Genomic DNA, 24,614 nt, shown 5'->3' with positions numbered 1-24,614 from the left:
CTTGCAGACTATAGAAAATTAACATATTTCTTCCCTGCGTATCTTAAGCTATAGTTTGGGTGAAATTAATATAACAAATCATTAGTGTTAATGAGTTAACCTTCGAAATGTTATTCTAAACATTCAAAATATTATTTCTAAGAGTTCTTTGACTCATTTGCTATTTACCATGCCAACAAGGTAGTTTTCTCCAAACGTGAAAAAAAAAAAAAGTGACTCTATACTTGTTGTAAATAGATTCTAAAAATTATTTGAGTCCAGCTGGAAATATAAATGTCTAACTGCCAAAGCACATCCTGATTCTATTTTTTGATAGCGTCACAAGACATACAAGAGAGAAGCAAACAGAAATGCCCTTTCATTTTTTCTGAAACACACTCCCCTCAGTTTTTCTCTCATCACATCAAGAAATCCCCTCAGGCCAAGCTGGGCGCAGGTCAGTTCAGCAGGGTGTTGGACCGGGTTTGCTTCAAAAGCCCTGTCTTCTCATCTTCTCCCATGATAGAATAAATGCCCATAACATGAGAGACTTGCTCTTGTTTCTTGCAGGAGAAATACAGTCGTTGGTTTTATCCTCCTGCTTCTGCCTCTCTATTGCACATGCCATCCATCAAACCAGATACCAGAGCGTCAGAAACTAGGAGGGATTCTGTACAGAAGAGTTCCTGAGAATTTGAATAAAGAGCCCAGTGATTTCTGCATTTGGAGCAGCATTTTGAAATCCTAGCCTAAGGAAAGTCGAAAAAACACTATTTGGAAGCACACACCTGACTCTGCTTGCTTATTTGAGAGTATCTGAGAAACTCTTACTATCCTCAGGAAATATAGTCATCTGTCTTTCCCAGTGAAGAAGATTTGCCTACCTAGAATTTTAAAATCTAATGCTTAAGTTGTTCTGCAAGTTTCTTTGTCTTTGTTCATTCCCACCTCTTCACCTCCACCTTTTCTTTCCCCAAAGCAGAGAAATACAACACACGGTTTATCCTCCGAAAAGCTAATGGAGCACAAATGCTCTCCACAATCTTTTGGTATGAACCAACCCATTCATCTCAACCTGACAGAGACCTTGTTTTTCTTTGAATATCCTAAAATTAGTACTGCCCATTCCTATTCTGGAGTCAGGGAAGCTTATGGCCCAACCCAACAGCAGACAGCACTAGAGAGTGAAGAGGCACCAGCTCCCAGGAAATAGCTTGTTCTCGCAGAACTGTATCTTCTCTTCATTCAACTTAGAATCACAGCAGTTTTAGAGCCACAGGAGACCTGAACAACATGTAGCCCTATCCTGAGAGCTTCCCACTTCCAGAATGTCTCCCAGGTCCAAGAAGTTCAGATGCAAGACAGACATTGGGAAGATGGATCACCTGCCTTGAACTCGTTTTTACAACTCATTTGACCCCTGAGTACTGTGATTTCTGGCAACCTCAATTTCCAAATTTATTTCTCCCATTTCCTCTGAGGCTGACCTTCTCCAGCTCCATATTCTATTTGTCCTGCCTTGCTGGTTCTCAGCTTTTATGCTCCATTTCCTAGATTCCAGCCAGAATTTTCCTTCAGACTCATCCTCTCAGTGGATTCCTAACCTGCCAGTGAGCCCGGCCAGACAAACCATATGAGATCATCCTGAAACCCCCCCACATCCCTGACCCAAGAGAGCCAGCCTCATGAGCTGGTTGCTAGAAAGTCTAACCTCTTCACTTCATAAATGAGAAAATTGAAGCCAAAGGTCAACTTTATGATGGAACAAGATTTGAATCTTGTATCCTGGCTCCAAATCATGGGCTCATTCTTCTACACACATTTCAGGACAAATCAATGAAATTACCACTTTGTCTTAGTTTGATCTCAACCATTGGTCACCTTCTTCCTTATCTCCCTGGTCTCCAAACTCTGGTTTTATTTTTCCTAATCTCAGTACCAGCTCTGGCCCCTGACACGTTTGCAATGAGTGCTCTTCTGGATTCCCCTCCTTTTCATGGGTCTGCAGCACACACACAGAACTATTCTAACACAGGAAGTATTTCAGGGAAGAAGTGTTATCTTAATAGCTTGCTTAGAATAAGGGGAATCAATCAACCAGAAAGTGAGGCATTGAAGGTTAACCTCTGGTCCAGGTACTGTAAAAAGGAGAAGAAAACCTACATTTTTTGTGTATTTTCTTTGAGCCAGGCATTATGATCTGTATGTTATACATATAGCTAGCATCATATTTTGAGCCAAAACCTTCTACTGCTCACTCCTAATGATTCAGACATATCTAAAAAGGTTTGGCAAGCTAGTGGGACAGACTGCAAGGGTTGAAATAGAAACTGCTAGTTGCCTACCCAAATCCATTCTCACTGTCTTCCTCAGCAAAGAACACATATTGTTGGATCCAACAATGTGTCCAGCTACAAGGCTTTTTTTCCAGCGTCTCTCTCAGTAAAGTGTAACCATGGAACTAAGTTCTGCCAATGAATATGAGGCTTCTGAGAAGTCTCCTTAACAAAGTTGGAATGTCCTCTTCTCCTTCCTTCATTGTGTGTTGCCTGGAACTCAGATCTAATGGAGGGGACGGCCATCCGAGACCTGAGAATAAGAGCTCCAGGCACAGCAGAGTAATAATCTAGAAGGAATCTGGTCCCTGATGACATCAAGGACTCACCAAACTGGACTGACTGCCTCTTTCTTTCACATAACAGATAAATTAAAAGTTTTTTTTTTCATTTTGTACATTAAATGCAACAAACCTAGTCACAGCTAAAACAAAAAACATGCACCAAAAAGTAGAACGAAAGGATGAAAGGGGCCTCAGTCTCTGACACTATCATGAAACTGCCCTGGTTTAACATTACTTGAGAGAAAAATAAAGCTTCTAGATTATTTAAGGCTTCCTGGAGGAGATAGGGTCTGAGTTAGAGTTTCCATCAGCTTGAGGGAGGCTCTTCTCTACTTTGGCTGTTCCTTGAGCCACCAGGAACTCTCTTTGGTTTCCGTGGGATTTTGATAACCATGGTCAATGCTACCTGTGATTCTGGAGCATTCCTGCTGCCACAGTTGGGGCCCAATTGCTTGAGCCATCACTCAACACCTGGCTTCCTAAAGGAGGTTGTGAAAGTGCCTGCAACTCTCAAGCCCTGAGCTGGTGTTTGATGCAGCGATTTCTCCAGGTCCTCTCTGTGAGAAAGGACAGGAAAGGGCCCAGGGGAAAGCAGAAATCCCCGTGCCTATCCCAGTGATTTACTGTAACCAACTCAAAACCATGAGAGCAGAACACAAGCAGAATTTAGGGCTCCATTCTTCCAACTTCTCACCCAGCTCTGGTCCTTCACAATATTTACTGTGCAGCCATCTGTGAATATCTTTGTGAAACTAGTTAAAGCCTTTTATGAGACCCTAAACTTCTAGTTACACTAATTTCCCACCCCCGCCACCCCCACCCCCATGTGAATTAGGTCTTGAGTAAACAAAAGGCAGACTTGAGGCTGGAGAGCGATTGTACCGTGTTAAATGGCGCGTTTAACAGGGCCAGCCCACAAATTTTTCCGTTCCCATCCCTGGGCATGCAGGCAGCACCAAAGCCCATATAATGGACTCTTTATGTGGTACTTGGTTAGAAAAACGTATTGACAAAGAATCACAGACAAATCATAACCATGACCTTTAGTGCTGAAACAAGGTTTTCCTTGGGAGTGATTTAATTACCCATGCAGCTCACTGGCTGCACACATTAGCAGACTCTGTCTTTCCAAAGGCCACGGCCAGGCCAGGCTGGTTTGTCTTTCCTGTGAATGTGTGCCCAAGTGCTGCTCCTGTAACGAGGCTCTGTTGTGCCATACAAGGATAAACAGCATACAGCATCCAGCTGGACTCTGCCAGCCTGAACGATCGCTTCCCAGGCACCTGCTGCCCAAGCTGACCTTGGATCGAGCAGTGCCCCTGGCCTCAGACTCGTCATTCAGATGAATGATGCAGATGCTGGTGCCAGGCCCTGTGGCCCGCTGCAACATGGCTGGACTTTGACTACCAGGTGTAGGAGCAGGGGTAGGATGCTGGGGCTACATTGTGAGGTGAAATATACTTGTCTTTGCCTCTCTCAATGCACACTGCCTTCCTCTGGCCTGAGCTCTTCGTGGTCTTGCATTTCTGAGCTTGAGGAAAGCAGAAACTAGACACTAAAAGCCATGAATTCTATGATTCCGTTTAAATGAAACAGCCAGAAAAGGCAGATCCATAGAGACAGAAAGCAGATTATTGGTTGTCACGGGCTGGGGCAGGGGGAATGGAGAGTGATGGTTTCATGGGTTTGGGGCTTCTGTTTGGGTACTGGTATTCTGTTTGTGATGGAAAGGTTCTAAAACTAGATAGTGGTGATGGTTGTACAACATTGTGAATGTCTGCATGTCTCTGAATTGTATACCTTAAAATAGTTAAAACAGTAAATTTTCTATTATGCATATTTTGGTACATTTTTTAAAAATATGATTGAAGGATTGGGTTGCAAGGGGAGGAATTGGATATATTTACTCCCAAGACCCCAGAAGACAAAACTAAGACCAGTGAGAGAGTTTCCTGGAAGCAGGTTACAGCTCATCATGTAAATAGAGGGGAAAGTGCCATTGGAACAGGCCTACTGTGAACCAAGGGCCCTTCAGTCCTCATTTCCTTGAAACTTACAACTCTTATGTAAGTGAGGTTTTATTATCCTTATTTAATAGATGAGGAAAGGATGGCTCCCAGAAGCTAAAACTATTTTCTCAAGGACACAGACACAGAGCTAACAGGAGGTAGAGCTAGGTTCTACTCTACAGACTGTACCTTTTTTTTTTTTTTTTGAGACCGAGTCTTGCTCTGGCAATCAGGCTGGAATGCAGTGGTATAATCACGGTTCACAGCAGCTTAGACCTCCTAGGCTCAAGTGAGGCTCCCACCTTACCCTCCTCTGTAGTCATGCATGCATCACCACACCTGGCTAATATTTGCATTATTTTATAGAGATAGAGTCTCACTATGGTACTCGGGCTGGTCTTGAACTCCTGGGCTCAAATGATCCTCCCACCTTGGCCTCGCAAAATGCTGGGATTACAGGCATGAACCACCACACCCAGCCTGAAACTGTGCCTTTTTTAATACGCCAGTGCCTCTGCAAATTTTCTACTGAAGTCTCCCTAAATATGCCATAGCGAGAGTGAAGTGATACATCAAGGTGAATAGACAGAGCTCAAAGGAGTTGCTGAGTTTTGGCTCTCAAATTCATTCTGGGAAAATGGTCCATGTTTATCCTGAAGCCTCCCATCTCCCTTCACATTTTCTTAGAGGTCTGCATACTCCAATTTGAGAAGCTGGCACTAGGCTGGCTGCTATCCAAAAGGGAAGGGGAGAGGGAGTGAGGGAAGTGACAGGGAGGGAAGGAGAGAGGAAGGGAGGAGTTCTCTGCTACTGGAATTTTCCTGCACTGGGCTCTGATGTATAAGCATTCATACAAAGCAGGGGTTGAGGTTGGGCCTCAGTGACATTAACTCTTTTTGTTCACAGAAGCATTTTGAAAATCTAATGAAACCCATTAACTCTGGCTTAGTCTATTTTGTATTGCTATAACTGAATGCCACAGACTGGGTTACTCAGAAATAAAAGAAATCTATTTGTTTACAATTCTGAAGTTTGGGAAGTCGAAGGTCAAGGGGCTGCATCTGGTGAAGACTTTCTTGCCCTGTCATAACATGGTGGAGGGCCTCACATGGCAAAAGAGCACCCACAAGACAGAGCCAGAAAGGCTGGAACTCACTTTTATAACAAAGCCACTCTCTTGATAATTAACGCACTACCTCAATAGTGACATTAATCCCTCATTATTAGACTCCACTTCCCAACACTGTTACACCGGAGCTTAAGTTTTTAACATGTGGACTTTGGGAGACACATTCAAGGCATAGCAAACCCACTTTAACAAAAATTTTTCAGACACATGAGGTTTCCATGTTATTCCAGGGTATTTGTGAACCCTCTAAAGCCTATACCTCAGATTATGCATCCCTGGATTACAAAGTGTCAACAGAAAATGAGACAAACTTGAGGACTCCTTCTAACCCCAAGAGTCTGTGGTCTTGTCCCAGACTCTGCTTTACTCAAACATCATCCTTATAAAAATGCACATAGTCTGTGGCCCATTTACTGGCCACTTTGAGTGATACATTTATCAGCTAATGTGATAAACAAATTCAAGCTAACATGATAATGAGTTACTGGGCATCCTTTCTCCCTCCTCTGCAGATGGCAGGTGGATTTCTGTTTCCCTTAGGGATATTGTAACTTCAGCTGCTTGTGGAGAGATGGAAAGCAAGAAGGTCTCATAACTTCTTCAGTCTCTCCAATTGAGTAGCTATTTACTTGACTTTGCATCAAGTCAGGCACAGTGTCCAGTTAAAGAGGATTTCTGGTTTGGAGACTCAGCACAGCATGACTCTAGAGTTGCAGGAGTTTTGTGCAAGAGTGGACTTTGCCATTGCCTGTTTCCCTAGGGAGAGCCTGGTAACACTGACTTGAGTAATTTTAAATAAAGACTGAGGCTGGCTGGAGAAGAAAATTTCACAAAAATGGCTTCAAGAAAGTGGAAAGACCACAAAACTGACAACCAAAAAATTTGCCCAGCACTGTCCCTGACTCAGCTGATTAACTAGGACAGAGCAATCTTCCTTTTTAAGCCTTGCTTATCTATACTTATCTTTCTATCCCCATCTAGAATGCAATCTATACAGGCAAATATATTTAGGTCAGAACATTAGTAACAAGTGACAGAAATCAAAGTCAGACTAACTTCAGTAAGAAATGACTACGCTGGCTCTGTTATGAAGGACAATGAGATAGCCCTTAGGACAGAAGTAGCAGTGCTGCTTTGGAAGGGAAACCAGAACTGCTGTATGGGGGCTCCTTAAAAAATAACTCTCTTACAGCTAAATAGAGGATAAACAATGTAGCGAAGGTGGATCAGCAGCCACATTGAAGGTGACATGAAAGAGACAAAGAGAATGAAGGAATGGACCAGGAGAGTGAAGATCTGAAACAACCTCAAAGTAGCGGCAGAGGCACCAACCCACAAACAGCCACAATGCTGCCTAAATTAGCCAGTCACCTTCTTTGGCCCCACGCAACTCAGAGATAACAAAAACAAGGCTCCTTGGTCAAGAAGAGTTGTTAAATAACAATTCAGAGAGGTGTGCTGTGGATTACAGTTCTCAAAGGTCAATAAACAGTGAAAAAGTTATTTAGAATCGCATCATGGCACGAGGTCTCTCCTGCTTATCAGAGATTAACATGGAAAAAGATTGGGGATGGTAGGAATTTTTTTAAGTATTTTTTAAGTTATCTGGATTATTCAGAGTAATCAAATCAATCATGGCAGACACTATCAGTTGCATCCCTTCCTCCTTGCTGATAAATCCTTATTTTGTTTAATGTTCATCCTTCCATGTGTTCCTGGAAAGGAATGAACCACGATGGGTCTAATACAAACACAGTGATTCCATGCCCCTTTGGCACATGACCCTTTCCTGATCTCTGGGTTGGGAAGAGGCTTTGGAGAGGGTTGTCACTGCCAGGAAAAAGAGGATCACTAGAGGACAGTCCCTTCATCATCTAGATATTGTGTACCTACCTGAGAAGACTAGAACCATCCGAGGCAGCCATCTTGTAAATAAGAACGTAGAGGCCTAAAAGCCAAGTTAACACGCTGAGCATAACACACTAAAGGATAGAAAGAGCGTGGGGCCTGAATGATATTTACGAGGCTGGAGAGTCATTCTGGAACTGTTTGCGTATTAATAATAATACAATCCTAGTCTGATTAACTTTGTTATAATGACAATCATCCTAATTAATATAAGAGCAAAACACTGACTTGGCTTTCTGGCTTTCACTTTTTCCTCCCTGTAATTATTTTCATATAGTAGACAAAGTAATCCTTTTCAAATTCAAATTTGATCATGGCATCTTCTTCTTTTAAAAGTCTTCCTACAGTCACTTGAATAAAATTTCATCCCTGGCCAGGGACTGTAAGTTTTACACAGTCTCCAAACTCATCTTACTCCACATTCTCGTTCCTACTTCCTTTTTTTCTGCCATCATTTACCTTTTCTGCTCTTAACACGCTAAGCTTTTCCTTGTGAGACTGTTGTTCTGGCTATGCCTTCTGCTGATCTTCTTGCCTTCCAGATTGCTGCATGCTTAGTTCTTTCTTGTCCTTCTGGCATCAGCTCAATGATCACCCGCTCACAGAAGCTTTCCCTGAACACTCCAGTTAAATTATCTATCCTCTCAACCATGAGCCAGACTTTATTACATCACCCTTCATTTTATTTTCCTCATAGTACTTATCCCTATTTGCGTTATTGTAATTATTTATTTGTTTACTAATATGTTGTCAATTTCCTCTCCCTAGTATATAAGGATCAAGAGAATGAGGGTCTTTTCAATCTTGTTCACCATAATTTCCTGCATCCTTAAAAAATTGTCTGAAACATCATAAATCCTTAATAATAATTGTTGAATGGAAAGAAGGAAGGAAGGAAGGAAGGAAGGAAGGAAGGAAGGAAGGAAGGAAGGAAGGAAGGAAGGAAGGAAGGAAGGAAGGAAGGGAGGGAGGGAGGGAGGGAGGGAGGGAGGGAGGGAGGGAGGGAGGGAGGGAGGGAGGGAGGAGGGAGGGAGGGAAGAAAGGGAAGGGAAGGGAAGAGAGAGGGGAAGGGAGGGGAAGGGGGAGGGAAGGGGAGGGGAGTGGAGGATAGGAAATAACTGTAAGAACTTGAACCTCAGAACCTGAAATTTGGGGTTCAACAATGCCAAAATTATATGTCCCATTCTTCTCAGCTTGGCACTTGCAGATTGAAAAAGGATGGAAGCAGCAGCCCTAGAGTCACTTCCTCATAGCTTATCTTCTCCAGCAGAAAGATAACTCTCTCTCCCAATGTCTGTATACCACTCCCAGGAATGAATTCTGATGGGCTCTGTTTAAATTATAAAACGTACTATAGAACTAATCCTTGTGTTTAGAGAAATAGGGTATTACGATTGGCCAAGGCCAGAGTTTCAGTCCATAACCAGGGTACATTGTGATTGGCAGCTCTAACTGATCCCTAGGAACTAGTAGGAAGGTGGTGCAAGGAAAGGTGGGGAGGTGAGGAGGGAGAAAAGCCAGGGGAGTTAGAAAAGGATTGCTGGGCAGACAAAATCAACAGATCTTCCCTATGAACTACATTGCACCCTGGCCTTGCCAAAATGTTTTCCTAGTTCTCCAGATTTAAAATACACTCATCTGTAACTTATTACATTAGGTTAATTCCTCATCTACACAACCAGAGTAACAGAAGAGCAAATCAGAGTCTATATGTGCACATGTGTGTGCATGCATAACAGAACTACATAAAACACAACCTGGGTACGCAAAGCCATACAGAGTGGTATAATGAATATTGGGAACTCAAAAGGAGTTAAGCTGAGAGAAGGGTAAAGAATAAAAAAAAACTACATGTTGGGTAAAATGTGTATTACTTCAGTGATGGGTGCACTGAAATCTCAAATTTCACCACTATACAATTTATCCATGTAACCAAAAAACACTTGTATCTATGGAGACTTTAAAATTTTTAAAAAGAACACCCTGACTTCATGATGAGGGAGGAGAGATGTAGAATTAGCTATCCACATGGTTTTGCAGATATCTCTTGCTAACTATTGGGCCAATGTCATGGCTTTCTACTACTGCATGGTACGCCCTGCTATCTATTTAAAGTTCTTTTCCCCCAATCATCAGTAAAAGATGGCTGCTTCCAACATGAAGTCAGCCTCTATTTTGTCTATTCAGACAATGATTCAACCACATGAGAAACCATCATGATCTCCATACAAATAAACCCAATGGTTGAATCACAGTCTGGCAGTGTAGTGTGATGGCACAACAGAGGAAGACCCTCTTTGGTGAGGACAGGTCTTCCATCTGTATTGCCATTTAAAGGGACAGTAACTTACAAGGACAAAAACATGTTCTTGGCTCCAAGTCATTCATTGGTGGTACATTTTTAAGGATTAATTATACTGGTAGGATTTCTTTTTCCTAACACGTTTGTTTACAAAAATATTGAGCATGCATTACACATCGACCTAAATAATTTTCCCCATATCTTTGTCCTCCAAATTTTGCAGTTAATTAAACTAATTTGTCTGTTTTCGTGGGTTGGAAACTCTTACTGTCATCCTTTCCAATCACTACTTATTTAAATTTCATCCTTGGCCAGTTTCATGATAATGTTTATCTGCTCCAGAGGATTTGAAATGAGAGTAACACACAGGGATGCCATTTAAATTCTTTCTTGAAGCTGAAAAAGTCAAGAATCAACTGGCCAGTTAGATAACACAATTTCCCTTGTAGGATATTTGCTTAAGATAGCTGGGGGCTAATTTAATTCCAGAGTTGCTTATTTGGGTTTCTATGAGGGATTCCCTGCCGTTGACATGCACTGTGTATAGAGATTCTAAGAAGCATTCTCTGAGAACATTCTCAGAAGCAGGTTAAGTATTTTTTTTTTTTAAGAAAATAAAAATCTGTACAATTTGCTGTCAACATTCAACTCCGGCCTGTTGCCAACTAGAAAGGAGTAAGAGCACTCCGACATTCCAATAGCACTCAGATCCACTATTTGGCATTTCATTAATCCATTTGGAGAAAAATGACTTCTTAATTTCGAGTCCTTTAAAATGTTAGCTTAAGACCCTCAACCAGATTCGTATGCTTACCCTACAGAGAATTTTACAGCCCTGTATTACCATAGAGGGCAGCAGAGAACCATCCAGAAGACCAAAAGAAAGGAAGTCCTGTTCTGTACATTGTTTTTGTCTTGTACTGTCAGATGCCTTGACATGCCTCTATGGCATGATCTGGCCCGTGCTTACCTCACCTCTTCAACTTCTTTTGAGCTTCTCCTCCCAACAGCTCCTAGTCAGCCAACTTTCACAACTCTCTCAACCCTTTCCCACTCATCCCATCCGTATCCAGCTACGTTGACACCTTTCAGCCCCTCAAAGGTGTCTTCTCTCCTTTCCTCCCACTCTTCACCAAACTAACTCCTGGTCATCCCTCAGGGCTCAACCCAAAGCCACTTCTCTGGGGCTCCCCTCCCTAACACCCAAGTCTATATCAAGTTCACCATTGTGCTCACTTGCTGAGCTCTTCTCTTCTCCTTCTTACCACGGAGAACTGTTCTCATGGATCGTCTGTAATAATATTTTGCTTCAAGTCTCTTTCTCTCTACTGGTTTATAAGCTCCACAAACAACAAGTACTGGGTCGATATCGTTCACTGCCCGATCCTAATGCCGAGCACAGTTGGCACATAGAGTTAAATAAACACTTGTTGATTCAATAACAAATTGAAAGATGGTGGGCAAGACCCTTGAACCTTACGATCCGTCCATGTTAAAGATTATACGAGTTTGTAATTTTATGCAACACAGAAATGCTAGAACCGTAACGACAAATTCAATTACCACTTGAATTAGGGGTGAAAGAAACTGGCCTGGCTGAGCAGGAGATAAGGGTGATAGTAGAGTAAACTAAGCCAGCTTCGGCAGCTACTATCGCCAGGCACTGTATTAGGTGCATTTGGACAGTTTATCTCATTCAGTTTATCTTATCTGCTGTTGTCACAGCAGTCCTTCAGCTTTGCTTATCATTTTCACATTATTCAGATTAGAAAAAAATGAGGCCACGTAGATAGAAAGTGGTAGGGCTGCTTGAATCCAAATCTTGACTATTTGCACTATACTATAAGTTAGGACTGTGCTTTTAGTTTAAAAATAAAAATCGGTATAGTAGTTGAAAAGAAAGTGAGTGAGTGGGAAGATTCCAATTTTCCTCCAATCTCTCTGATTAGCCCATTCTCATATTACACATCTTCCCACACCCACCCTTCCCCCTAAACACACACACCCACACTCCACACTACCAATCTCCCTGTAAGCAAATAGTTTCTCAAATTCTTGGTGATAACCTCCACAGCGGATTAGGTATGACTTTAATCAGAAACTTTGGTCCTCTCTCTCTCTCTCTTCTCCACTTTTATTGTGGGTCCCTTTGCAGCTGTGCATATTTCAACACTCACTTATGTGCCCATTAAGCCATTATCACCATTTCAGGTCCAGACCAAAATTGCACTTTTAATAAAGTATAATAGGCTCCAATTGACTTAAGAGGATAAGCCTCACTTTTTGTTTCCTGCAAAGCCATCTCTGTCCCTACCTCCTGGAGAAGAGCTGAATGTGATGTTCTACCACAGGCAAAAATGTTCCAAGCAAAAGCTAGACATTACAAAGAAGAGGATGGCATTCAATGCTGCTGAAACAAGCTCAGTGCAGCCCAGAAGGGGATGGGAATGCAGAGACAAATTCCCTGGTGTAGAAGCACAGGCCAGAGGTGAGGCCTTCCCTGACTGCCCCAGCCCCTCCCATCTGTAGCTTTAAGAATCTCTTATGGCAGGGCATGGTGGCTCACGCCTGTAATCCCAGCACTTTGGGAGGCTGAGGCAGGTGGATCACTTGAGGTCAGGAGATCGAGACCAGCCTGGCCACATGGTGAAACTCCACCTCTACTAAAAATACAAAAATTAGCCGGGCGTGGTGGTGGGTACCTGTAATCCCAGCTACCAGAGAGGCTGAAGCAGAGAGGCTGAAGCAGGAGAATCGCTTGAACCCTGGGAGGTGGACTCTGCAGTAAGCCAAGATTGTGCCACTGCACTCCAGCCTGGGCAAGAGAGCAAGACTCCATCTCAAAAAAACACAAAAGAATCTCATGCTAGAGGATATTTTCTGATTTCTTTTTCCTTGAGTCCTAGAAGCCTTCACTTTTCTTATTTCTTCCTTGTTTATTTTTTAGGTTTATTGGGCTATATCCTAACATTATACCTTGAGAAAAAGGTAACTCTGTTAAGTTTTCCCAGGCCTGTAATCTAAGATGGAACATGTGAACCTCCGGTGTAAACTCAGAGGCAGAGAGAGCAGCTGAAGTTGAGCTCAGGTTCTCCTCATTCTGGAAGCTAAGAGACTAGACTTTCAAAAGTGAGACTCCTAATATATTTTAAAATGAGAAAAATCCTAAACAAATGTACTAAAACTATGACAAATACGAAGTATTTGTATTAAACAGATTAATGCTCTGTTAATATATAGATAATATAATTTCATGGATTTGAAAGATAGATGCTGAGTTTCACTTCTTAGAAGGTAAGTGCTGAGGAGCCTCTATCAGACCAACCCACTCAAAGGTTCTAGAGTCACCAAAAGAAGCAGAAATTGGAGGAGAAAGTTGACACGTGGAAGAAGGAACTTGCCTTGCATGAGCTTTTTTTTTTTTTCAATACGGTCTTTTTTGCTGGTGGGCAGGCCTCAAAAAGCACCACACAGGGTGCTACATTTTGGGTTCCTACAGTATCTGGAGACTGAAGGGGCATCCCACTGAAACAACCCAAAGTCTGAAGAGAAGTCAATGGGTGGGACTAGATTCATCTCAATGCTCACTCATTCATATCTCTGGCTCCTGGACTTGGAGGACTCAAAAGCTAGGACTGCCCACTACTCATGCCTCTCCACATAGCTTGGCTTCCTCCCAGCATTGTGGCCTGAGAGTAGCTGAGCTTCTTATATGAAGACTTAAGTTCCAAGAATAAAACTTACAGCTAGCAAGGAAAAGGTTATTTCATCCCTTTTCATATCCTAACGGGAAAGTCACATAGCATCTCTTCTGCTGCATTATATTCGTTACAGGTGATTCACAATCCCCTATAAGTCAAGAAGAGAAAAATCAGACTTTACTCTTGATGGAGTGTGGTAAAATTCTAGAAGAGCACGTAGGATGAAAGATATTGTTATGATCACCTTGGGAAAATGCAATCTGTCACAAAAAACAGTGACCTAAGATTCCACCATAAGAGACTTAAAAAAAAAAAAAAACAAATAAACCCAGAGTAATTTAAATGAAGAAAATAATAAAAGCAAAAGTAAATAAAAAGCAACAAACATTGAGAAAAATTTTTAAGTCAAAACTTTGATTGATTACTTGAACTAAATGAAAATGAAAACACAACTTATCAACATTTGTGGAATACAGCAAAAGCAGTGTTTAGAAGAAAGTTTATAGAAAAGAAAAAGATCTAAAGTCAATAATCTAAATTTCTACCTTAGGAAACTAGAAAAAGAAGAGCAAATTAAATCAAAAGTCACAGAAGAAAATAAATAATAAGAATTAGGCAGAAATCAATGAAATTGAAAATAGAAAATCAGTGGAGAAAACCAAAAGCTGATTCTTTGAAAAGAGCAATAACATTGATAAGCCTCTAGTCAGGCTAAGAAAAAAAGAGGGCACAAATTATTAATATCAAAGGGGTAAGAAGGGACATAACTACTGATTCCATGAACATTAAAAGGATAATAAAGAAATACTATAAACAATTCTATGCCTACAAATTTGATAACTTAGATGAAATGGTTAATTTCTTGAAAGACATAAGCTGCCAAAACTTTCACAAGATATAGACAATTTGAATAGGCCTATATCTATTAAAGAAGTTGAATCAATAATTAATATCTTTCTAAAACAGAAAACATCAGGCCCAGATGAGTTTATTCAAGAATTCTCCCAAATATTTAAGGAAAAAATTATACCCATTTTCTACAATCTCTTTTAAAGCATAGAAGCAGAAGGAATACTTCTTGATTTGTTCTATAAAGCCAGTATTACCCTCAAACCAAAACCAGACAAAGATGTTACAAGAAAAGAAAACGATAGACCAGTATATCTCATGAACATAAATGCAAAAATCTTCAACAAAATATTAGCAAATTGAATCCAACAATGTATGAAAAGAATTGTACACCATGACCAAGTGGGATTTATCTCACATATGCAAGACTTGTTTAACATTTGAAACTCAATTAATGTAATCCATCACATCAACAAGCTAAGAGAGAAAAATAACATGATCATTTCAATAGATGCAGAAAAAGTGTTTGTCAAAATCCAATACCCATTCATGATTTTTTTAAACTCCCAAAAAACTAAGAATAAATTAGAACCTCCTCAACTTAATAAAGTATATCTACAAAACACCTCCACCTAAAAATAATACTTAACAATAAGAAACTAGAATGAGAAGAATAAAGTGAAAGGACTGACATTATCTAACCTTGAGACTTACAATAAAGCTATAGTAATCAAGACAGTGTGGTATTGGTAAAAGAATAGACAAATAGGCCAATGGAACAGAAGAGAGAACCCAGAAATAGACCCATGTAAATATAGTCAACTGATCTTTGACAAAGGAGTAAAGGCAGTGAAAAAAAATGTTTTAACAAATGGTACTAGTACAACTGGGCATCCACATGCAAAATAATGAATCTAAACATAGATATTACACCCTTCCAAAAATTATCACAAATGGATCATAGACCTAAATATAAAATACAAAATTATGAAACTCCTAGAAAAAAACAGTAGAGAAAACTTAGATGATCTTGGGTATGGTGATGTCTTTATAGGTAAAACACCAAAGTAACAATTCAAGAAAGAAATTACTGATAAGCTGGGCTTCAGTCAATGAAAAAGTTCTATCTGCAAAAACAATGTCAAGAGAATGAGAAAACAAGCTACGGACTGCAAGAAAATATTTGCAAAAGACATCTGATAAAGAACCGTTATCCAAAATATACAAAGAACTCCTAAAAGTGAACAGTAAGGAAACAACAGCATGAATCAAAAGTGGGCCAAAGGCCTTAACAGACACCTCACCAAAAAACATATACTGATGGAAAAAAAGCATATGAAAAGATGCACCATGTCATAAGCCTTCAGGAAAATGCAAATTAAAACAACAATGAGATACCACTACACACCTATAGTAAGAGCCAAAATCCAAAACATTGACAACACCAAATGCTGGCAAGTCTTTGAAACCCTCGTTCATTGCTAGTGGAAATGTAAAATTGTACAGCCATTTTGGAAGACAGTTTGGCAGTTTCTCACAAAACTAAATATACTCTTGCCATATGATCCAGCAGCCACACCCCTTAGTATTACCCAAAGGAGTTGAAAACATGTCCACACAAAAAGTCGCATAAGAATATTTATAGCAGTTTTATGCATAGTTGACAAAACTTGCAAGCAACCAAGTTGCTTCTTCAGTAGGTGAATGGATAGACTGTGGTACATCCAGACAATGAAATATTACTCAGTACTAAAAAGAAATGCACTATCAAGCAATGAAAAGACATGGAGAAAGGTTAAACGCATATTATTAAGTGAAGGAAGCCAATCTCAAAAAGCTACATACTATATGATCCCAACTATATGATATGCTAAAAAACAAAAAACTATGAAAACAGTAAAAAGAGGGATAGTGGCCAGGGGTTGAGGGTAGGAGGAAGAACAAATAGGTGAAGCATAGTGGATTTTGAGGGTAGTGAAAATACTCTGTATGACACTGAAATGATAGATGTATATCATTATGCATTTTTCCAAATTCATAGAATGCACAATGCCAAGAGTGAACTCTACTGTAAACTGTGGATTTGGGGTGATGATGATGTGTCAATGTAGGTTCATCAGTCTTAACAAATGCACCACTCCAGTGGTTGATGTTGATAATGGAGGAGGCTATGCATGTGCTGGGGCAAGGAATATAAGGGAAATCTGTATTTTCCTCCCAGTTTTGCTGTGAACCTAAAACTTCTCCAAAAACTAAAGTCTTTTAAAAACAGAGATACAGAGACAACAAATTACTAATATCGAGAATGAAGGTGAAGGAGAGACTGTCACTACTACTGAACCCATAGACATTAAAAGTACAAAAAAAATTAAGAACAGCCTTATGGAAATAATTTTTGCAACTTGAGTGTAAGTACAAATTCCTTGAGAAATACAACTTACCAAAATGATGTAAAATAAAATAGAAATATGAAAATTCTCATACATATTAAAGAAATTGAATCCAGTATCAAAAACCTCTCTGCAAAGAAAACTCCAAGCCCAGCTGATTTTACTGGTGGCTTCTGGCTAAAAGTTATGGAACTAATATGAACGTTAACACAAACGCTTTCAGAAAATAGAAAGCAAGAAACTGCTTTCCAACTCATTTATGAAGCTCATATAACATTGATATAAAGCTTGATGAAGAAATTACAAAAAAATTAAAAATTATAGAATATCCCTCATGGATACAGACTAAAAAATCCTCAAAGAAATATTAATAAATCAAATAAAGAAATATATAAAAATTTATATATATGAACTTACACACACACACACACACACACACACACACACACACACTCCAATTGGAGTTTATCCCAGAAATATAAGGTTGCTCTAACATTGGAAAATCAATGTAATTCATCATATTAGCAGATGAAGGGAGAAAAGCTATTCAAGCATTTCAATAGATACACAAGACACATTTGATAAAATGTAATGCCCATTATGCTGGAATCTCTTAGCAAATTAAAAATAGAAAGGAACTACATCAATCTGATAAAGAACATCTAAGAAAGAAAACCATTATTAAACTCCATGGTAAAATATTGAATGCTTTCCCCATAAAATTTTTTAAAAGCACTTTTTTTACTTCTTTTCAGTATTGTACTGAAGATCCTGTCTCATGCAGTGGGCAAGAAAATAGGCATAAAGATCAAAAAGGAAAAAGTAAAACCAGTTTATCTCTATTCACAGATGACATAATTGTTTACTCAGAAAATTCTAAGGATCTACAAATCTATTAGAACTACTAAGAGAGTTTTGCAAGGTGAACATACAAAAACCAATTGCATTTTTGTATATTGGTAGCAAACAAATTGGAAAATAAAATGTTTTAAAATTCCATTTGCAATAGCTTCAAAAGACATAATATAGTTAGAAATGAATGCCTCAAAAGATGCACAAGACTAAAAACTACAAAACATTGCCCAGAGAAACTACGAAAAAAAACTGACAAGGTCTTTTGGAAATTTTGGAAACATTTAGAAATAATGTTGAAAATGTTATCATATTCATGAGTTGGAAGACTACATTTTTATACCATTTCTTCCCAAATCCCAGCAAAAGTGCCACAGCCTTTGTTGTAGAAATCAACAAGCTGATTCTAAAATTTATGTGGAAATGCAAAAGACCTAAAGTAGAAAAAATTTTAGAGAATTTACACTAACCAATTTCAAGATTTACCCTAAAGTTATAGTCATGAAGACACTGTAGTACTGGCAAAATAGAAAAACAGACCAATGCCAGACACTTATAAAATAACTCTGTTTTCAACCAAGGGACCAAAAAAACCCAATGGAGAAGGAAAATTCTTTTTTAACAAATGGTCCTAGAGCAGTTAAAAATTCATATGAGGAAAAGAAAATTAGTCTCAACCACTACTATACACCATAAATATTACTTTGAGATGAACTATAAATCTAAATACAGAAGCTAAAACTTTAAATTTTCTCTGTAAGAAAACAGGAAAATATCTTCCCAAGTTAAGGAGAGACAAAATTTTCTGAAGTAGAACACAGAAAGCAATAACCATAAAAGAAAAATTTGATAAATTAGACCATCAAAATTAAAAATGTCTGCTCATCAAATTCAACATTTCAAAAATGAATAGACAAGTCAATACTGGGAAAAATAATTTCAAAGCGTAACACTAAAATAACTTGTATTCAGAATATATAAAGTACACCTGGAATTTAATGACAAAAAGAACAACTCAATTTTGAAAAGGGAAGGGAGAATAAGAAATAACAATTAAATGCAGTATAAGCTGGGCATGGTGGCTCACGCCTGTAATCCCAGCACCTTGGGAGGCCACAGCAGGTTGATTACTTGAGGTCAGGAATTCAAAAACAGCATGGCCAACATAATGAAACCCCATCTCTTCTAAAAATACACAAATTAGCCAGGCATCATGGTGCGCGCCTGTAATCCCAGCTACTCAGGAGACTGAAGCACAAGAATCGCTTGAACGGCAGAGGGGGAGGTTGCAGTTAGCCGAGGTGACAAAGTGAGATTCTGTCTCAAAAAAAAAATGTTTTTTAATTTAAATGCAATATGAGATCCTAGATAGAATCGTGGAACACAAAAACTATGGGAAACTGGTGCATTTGAATCAAGTCTAGTTTAGTGAATAGTATTGTGCCAGTGTTAATGTCCTGGTTTTGACCATTGTATTATGGTTATATGTGATGTTAACATTAGAAGAAACCAGACGAGGCATATACAGAGACTCTGCACTGTTTTTGAAACTTTTTTTGTAAGCCTAAAATTAATTCAAAATAAAAAGGTTTTTTAAATGGGGAAGATTTGAACAGACAATTTGGAAATGGTTATATATGAATGGCCAATAGCAAGTCATTGGAGAAATATGAATTAAAAACACAATTCCAGTATACTCCCATAGAGTAGTTAAAATGAAAAAGAGTGATCATATCAAATAGTGACAAGGATGCAGAACAACTGTAACAGTCATACCTTGTTGGTGAGAATATAAAATGATATGATCACTTTGGGGAAAGGTCTCACAGTTTTTAATAAAATGAAACAGGAGGGGGCGGAGCAAGATGGCCGAATAGGAACAGTTCCAGTCTCCAACTCCCAGCGCGAGCGACACAGAAGACCGGTGATTTCTGCATTTTTAACTGAGGTACTGGGGTCATCTCACTAGGGAGTGCCGGACAATCGGTGCTGGTCAGCTGCTGCAGCCTGACCAGCGAGAGCTGAAGCAGGGCGAGGCATCGCCTCACCTGGAAGCGCAAGGGGGAAGGGGATCCGTTTTCCTAGCCAGGGGAACTGAGACACACAACACCTGGAAAATCGGGTAACTCCCACCCCAATACTGCGCTGTAAGCATACAGGCACACCAGGAGAATATATCCCAATCCTGGCCGGGAGGGTCCCACGCCCACGAAGCCTCCCTCACTGCTAACACAGCAGTCTGCCGCGATCTATCCGCAAGGCAGCAGCGAGGCTGGGGGAGGGGCGCCCGCCATTGCTGAGGCTTAAGTAAGTAAACAAAGCCGCTGGGAAGCTCGAACTGGGTGGAGCTCACAGCAGCTCAAGGAAGCCTGCCTGTCTCTGTAGTCTCCACCTCTGGGGACAGCGCACAGCTGAAGACCAACAGGGGAAGTAGCGGGAGCCGGTGCAGACGCGAACGACTCTGTCTGACAGCTTTGGGGAGAGCCGTGGATCTCCCAACGCGGAGGTTGAGATCTGAGAACGGACAGACTGCCTGCTCAGGTGTGTCTCTGACCCCTGAGTAGCCTAGCTGGGAGAAATCCCCCACTAGGGGCAGTCTGACACCCCACACCTCAGAGGGTGGAGTACACCCCTGAGAGGAAACTTCCAAAGGAAGAATCAGACAGGTACACTCGCTGTTCAGCAATATTCTATCTTCGGCAACCTCTGCTGCTGTTACCCAGGCAAACAGGGTCTGGAGTGGACCTCAAGCAATCTCCAACAGACCAACAGACAGTCCTTCTGACTGTCAGAAGGAAAACTATCAAACAGGAAGGACACCTATACCAAAACCCCATCAGTACGTCACCACCATCAAAGACCAGAGACAGATAAAACCACAAAGATGGGGAAGAAGCAGGGCAAAAAAGCTGGAAATTCAAAAAATAAGAGCGCATCTCCCCCTGCGAAGGAGCGCAGCCCATCGCCAGCAACGGATCAAAGCTGGTCAGAGAATGACTTGGACGAGAGGAGAGAAGAAGGCTTCAGTCCATCAAACTTATCAGAGCTAAAGGAGGAATTACGTACCCAGCGCAAAGAAACTAAAAATCTTGAAAAAAGAGTGGAAGAATTGACAGCTAGACTAATTAATGCAGAGAAGATCATAAACGAAATGACAGAGATGAAAACCATGACACGAGAAATACGTGACAAATGCACAAGCTTCAGTAACCGACTCGATCAACTGGAAGAAAGAGTATCAGCGATTGAAGATCAAATGAATGAAATGAAGCGAGAAGAGAAACCAAAAGAAAAAAGAAGAAAAAGAAATGAGCAAAGCCTGCAAGAAGTATGGGATTACGTAAAAAGACCAAATCTACGTCTGATTGGGGTGCCTGAAAGTGAGGGGGAAAATGGAACCAAGTTGGAAAACACTCTTCAGGATATCATCCAGGAGAACTTCCCCAACCTAGTAGGGCAGGACAACATTCAAATTCAGGAAATACAGAGAACGCCACAAAGATACTCCTCCAGAAGAGCAACTCCAAGACACATCATTGCCAGATTCACCAAAGTTGAAATGAAGGAAAAAATCTTAAGGGCAGCCAGAGAGAAAGGTCGGGTAACCCACAAAGGGAAGCCCATCAGAATAACAGCAGATCTCTCGGCAGAAACTCTACAAGCCAGAAGAGAGTGGGGGCCAATATTCAGCGTTCTTAAAGAAAAGAATTTTAAACCTAGAATTTCATATCCAGCCAAACTAAGTTTCATAAGTGAAGGAGAAATAAAATCCTTTACAGATAAGCAAATGCTTAGAGATTTTGTCACCACCAGGCCTGCCTTACAAGAGACCCTGAAGGAAGCCCTAAACATGGAAAGGAACAACCGGTACCAGCCATCACAAAAACATGCCAAAATGTAAAGACCATCGAGGCTAGGAAGAAACTGCATCGACTAACGAGCAAAATAACCAGTTAATATCATAATGGCAGGATCAAGTTCACACATAACAATATTAACCTTAAATGTTAATGGACTAAATGCTCCAATTAAAAGACACAGACTGGCAAACTGGATAAAGAGTCAAGACCCATCAGTCTGCTGTATTCAGGAGACCCATCTCACATGCAGAGACATATATAGGCTCAAAATAAAGGGATGGAGAAAGATCTACCAAGCAAATGGAGAACAAAAAAAAGCAGGGGTTGCAATCCTTGTCTCTGATAAAACAGACTTTAAACCATCAAAGATCAAAAGAGACAAAGAAGGCCATTACATAATGGTAAAGGGATCAATTCAACAGGAAGAGCTAACTCTCCTAAATATATATGCACCCAATACAGGAGCACCCAGATTCATAAAGCAAGTCCTTAGAGACTTACAAAGAGACTTAGACTCCCATACAATAATAATGGGAGACTTCAACACTCCGCTGTCAACATTAGACAGATCAACGAGACAGAAAGTTAACAAGGATATCCAGGAATTGAACTCATCTCTGCACCAAGCGGACCTAATAGACATCTATAGAACTCTCCACCCCAAATCAACAGAATATACATTCTTCTCAGCACCACATCGCACTTATTCCAAAATTGACCACATAATTGGAAGTAAAGCACTCCTCAGCAAATGTAAAAGAACAGAAATTATAACAAACTGTCTCTCAGACCACAGTGCAATCAAACTACAACTCAGGACTAAGAAACTCAATCAAAACCGCTCAACTACATGGAAACTGAACAACCTGCTCCTGAATGACTACTGGGTACATAACGAAATGAAAGCGGAAATAAAGATGTTCTTTGAAACCAATGAGAACAAAGATACAACATACCAGAATCTCTGGGACACATTTAAAGCAGTGTGTAGAGGGAAATTTATAGCACTAAATGCCCACAAGAGAAAGCAGGAAAGATCTAAAATTGACACTCTAACATCACAATTAAAAGAACTAGAGAGGCAAGAGCAAACACATTCAAAAGCTAGCAGAAGGCAAGAAATAACTAAGATCAGAGCCGAACTGAAGGAGATAGAGACACAAAAAACCCTCCAAAAAATCAATGAATCCAGGAGTTGGTTTTTTGAAAAGATCAACAAAATTGACAGACCGCTAGCAAGGCTAATAAAGAAGAAAAGAGAGAGGAATCAAATAGATGCAATAAAAAATGATAAAGGGGATATCACCACTGACCCCACAGAAATACAAACTACCATCAGAGAATACTATAAACGCCTCTACGCAAATCAACTAGAAAATCTAGAAGAAATGGATAAATTCCTGGACACTTACACTCTCCCAAGGCTAAACCAGGAAGAAGTTGAATCCCTGAATAGACCAATAGTAGGCTCTGAAATTGAGGCAACAATTAATAGCCTACCCACCAAAAAAAGTCCAGGACCAGATGGATTCACAGCTGAATTCTACCAGAGGTACAAGGAGGAGCTGGTACCATTCCTTCTGAAACTATTCCAATCAATAGAAAAAGAGGGAATCCTCCCTAACTCATTTTATGAGGCCAACATCATCCTGATACCAAAGCCTGGCAGAGACACATCAAAAAAAGAGAATTTTAGACCAATATCCCTGATGAACATTGATGCAAAAATTCTCAATAAAATACTGGCAAACCGGATTCAGCAGCACATCAAAAAGCTTATCCACCATGATCAAGTGGGCTTCATCCCTGGGATGCAAGGCTGGTTCAACATTCGCAAATCAATAAACGTAATCCAGCATATAAACAGAACCAAAGACAAGAACCACATGATTGTCTCAATAGATGCAGAAAAGGCTTTTGACAAAATTCAACAGCCCTTCATGCTAAAAACGCTCAATAAATTCGGTATTGATGGAACGTACCTCAAAATAATAAGAGCTATTTATGACAAACCCACAGCTAATATCATACTGAATGGGCAAAAACTGGAAAAATTCCCTTTGAAAACTGGCACAAGACAGGGATGCCCTCTCTCACCACTCCTATTCAACATAGTGTTGGAAGTTCTGGCTAGGGCAATCAGGCAAGAGAAAGAAATCAAGGGTATCCAGTTAGGAAAAGAAGAAGTCAAATTGTCCCTGTTTGCAGATGACATGATTGTATATTTAGAAAACCCCATCGTCTCAGCCCAAAATCTCCTTAAGCTGATAAGCAACTTCAGCAAAGTCTCAGGATACAAAATTAATGTGCAAAAATCACAAGCATTCTTATACACCAGTAACAGACAAGCAGAGAGCCAAATCAGGAATGAACTTCCATTCACAATTGCTTCAAAGAGAATAAAATACCTAGGAATCCAGCTTACAAGGGATGTAAAGGACCTCTTCAAGGAGAACTACAAACCACTGCTCAGTGAAATAAAAGAGGACACAAACAAATGGAAGAACATACCATGCTCATGGATAGGAAGAATCAATATCGTGAAAATGGCCATACTCCCCAAGGTTATTTATAGATTCAATGCCATCCCCATCAAGCTACCAATGAGTTTCTTCACAGAATTGGAAAAAACTGCTTTAAAGTTCATATGGAACCAAAAAAGAGCCCGCATTGCCAAGACAATCCTAAGTCAAAAGGACAAAGCTGGAGGCGTCACGCTACCTGACTTCAAACTATACTACAAGGCTACAGTCACCAAAACAGCATGGTACTGGTACCAAAACAGAGATATAGATCAATGGAACAGAACAGAGTCCTCAGAAATAATACCACACATCTACAGCCATCTGATCTTTGACAAACCTGAGAGAAACAAGAAATGGGGAAAGGATTCCCTATTTAATAAATGGTGCTGGGAAAATTGGCTAGCCATAAGTAGAAAGCTGAAACTGGATCCTTTCCTTACCCCTTATACGAAGATTAATTCAAGATGGATTAGAGACTTAAATGTTAGAC

Source organism: Rhinopithecus roxellana, chromosome 16 (assembly GCF_007565055.1).
Source record: "Rhinopithecus roxellana isolate Shanxi Qingling chromosome 16, ASM756505v1, whole genome shotgun sequence".
Classification (NCBI taxonomy): Eukaryota; Metazoa; Chordata; class Mammalia; order Primates; family Cercopithecidae; genus Rhinopithecus; species Rhinopithecus roxellana.
This window is presented reverse-complemented; position numbering follows the sequence as displayed.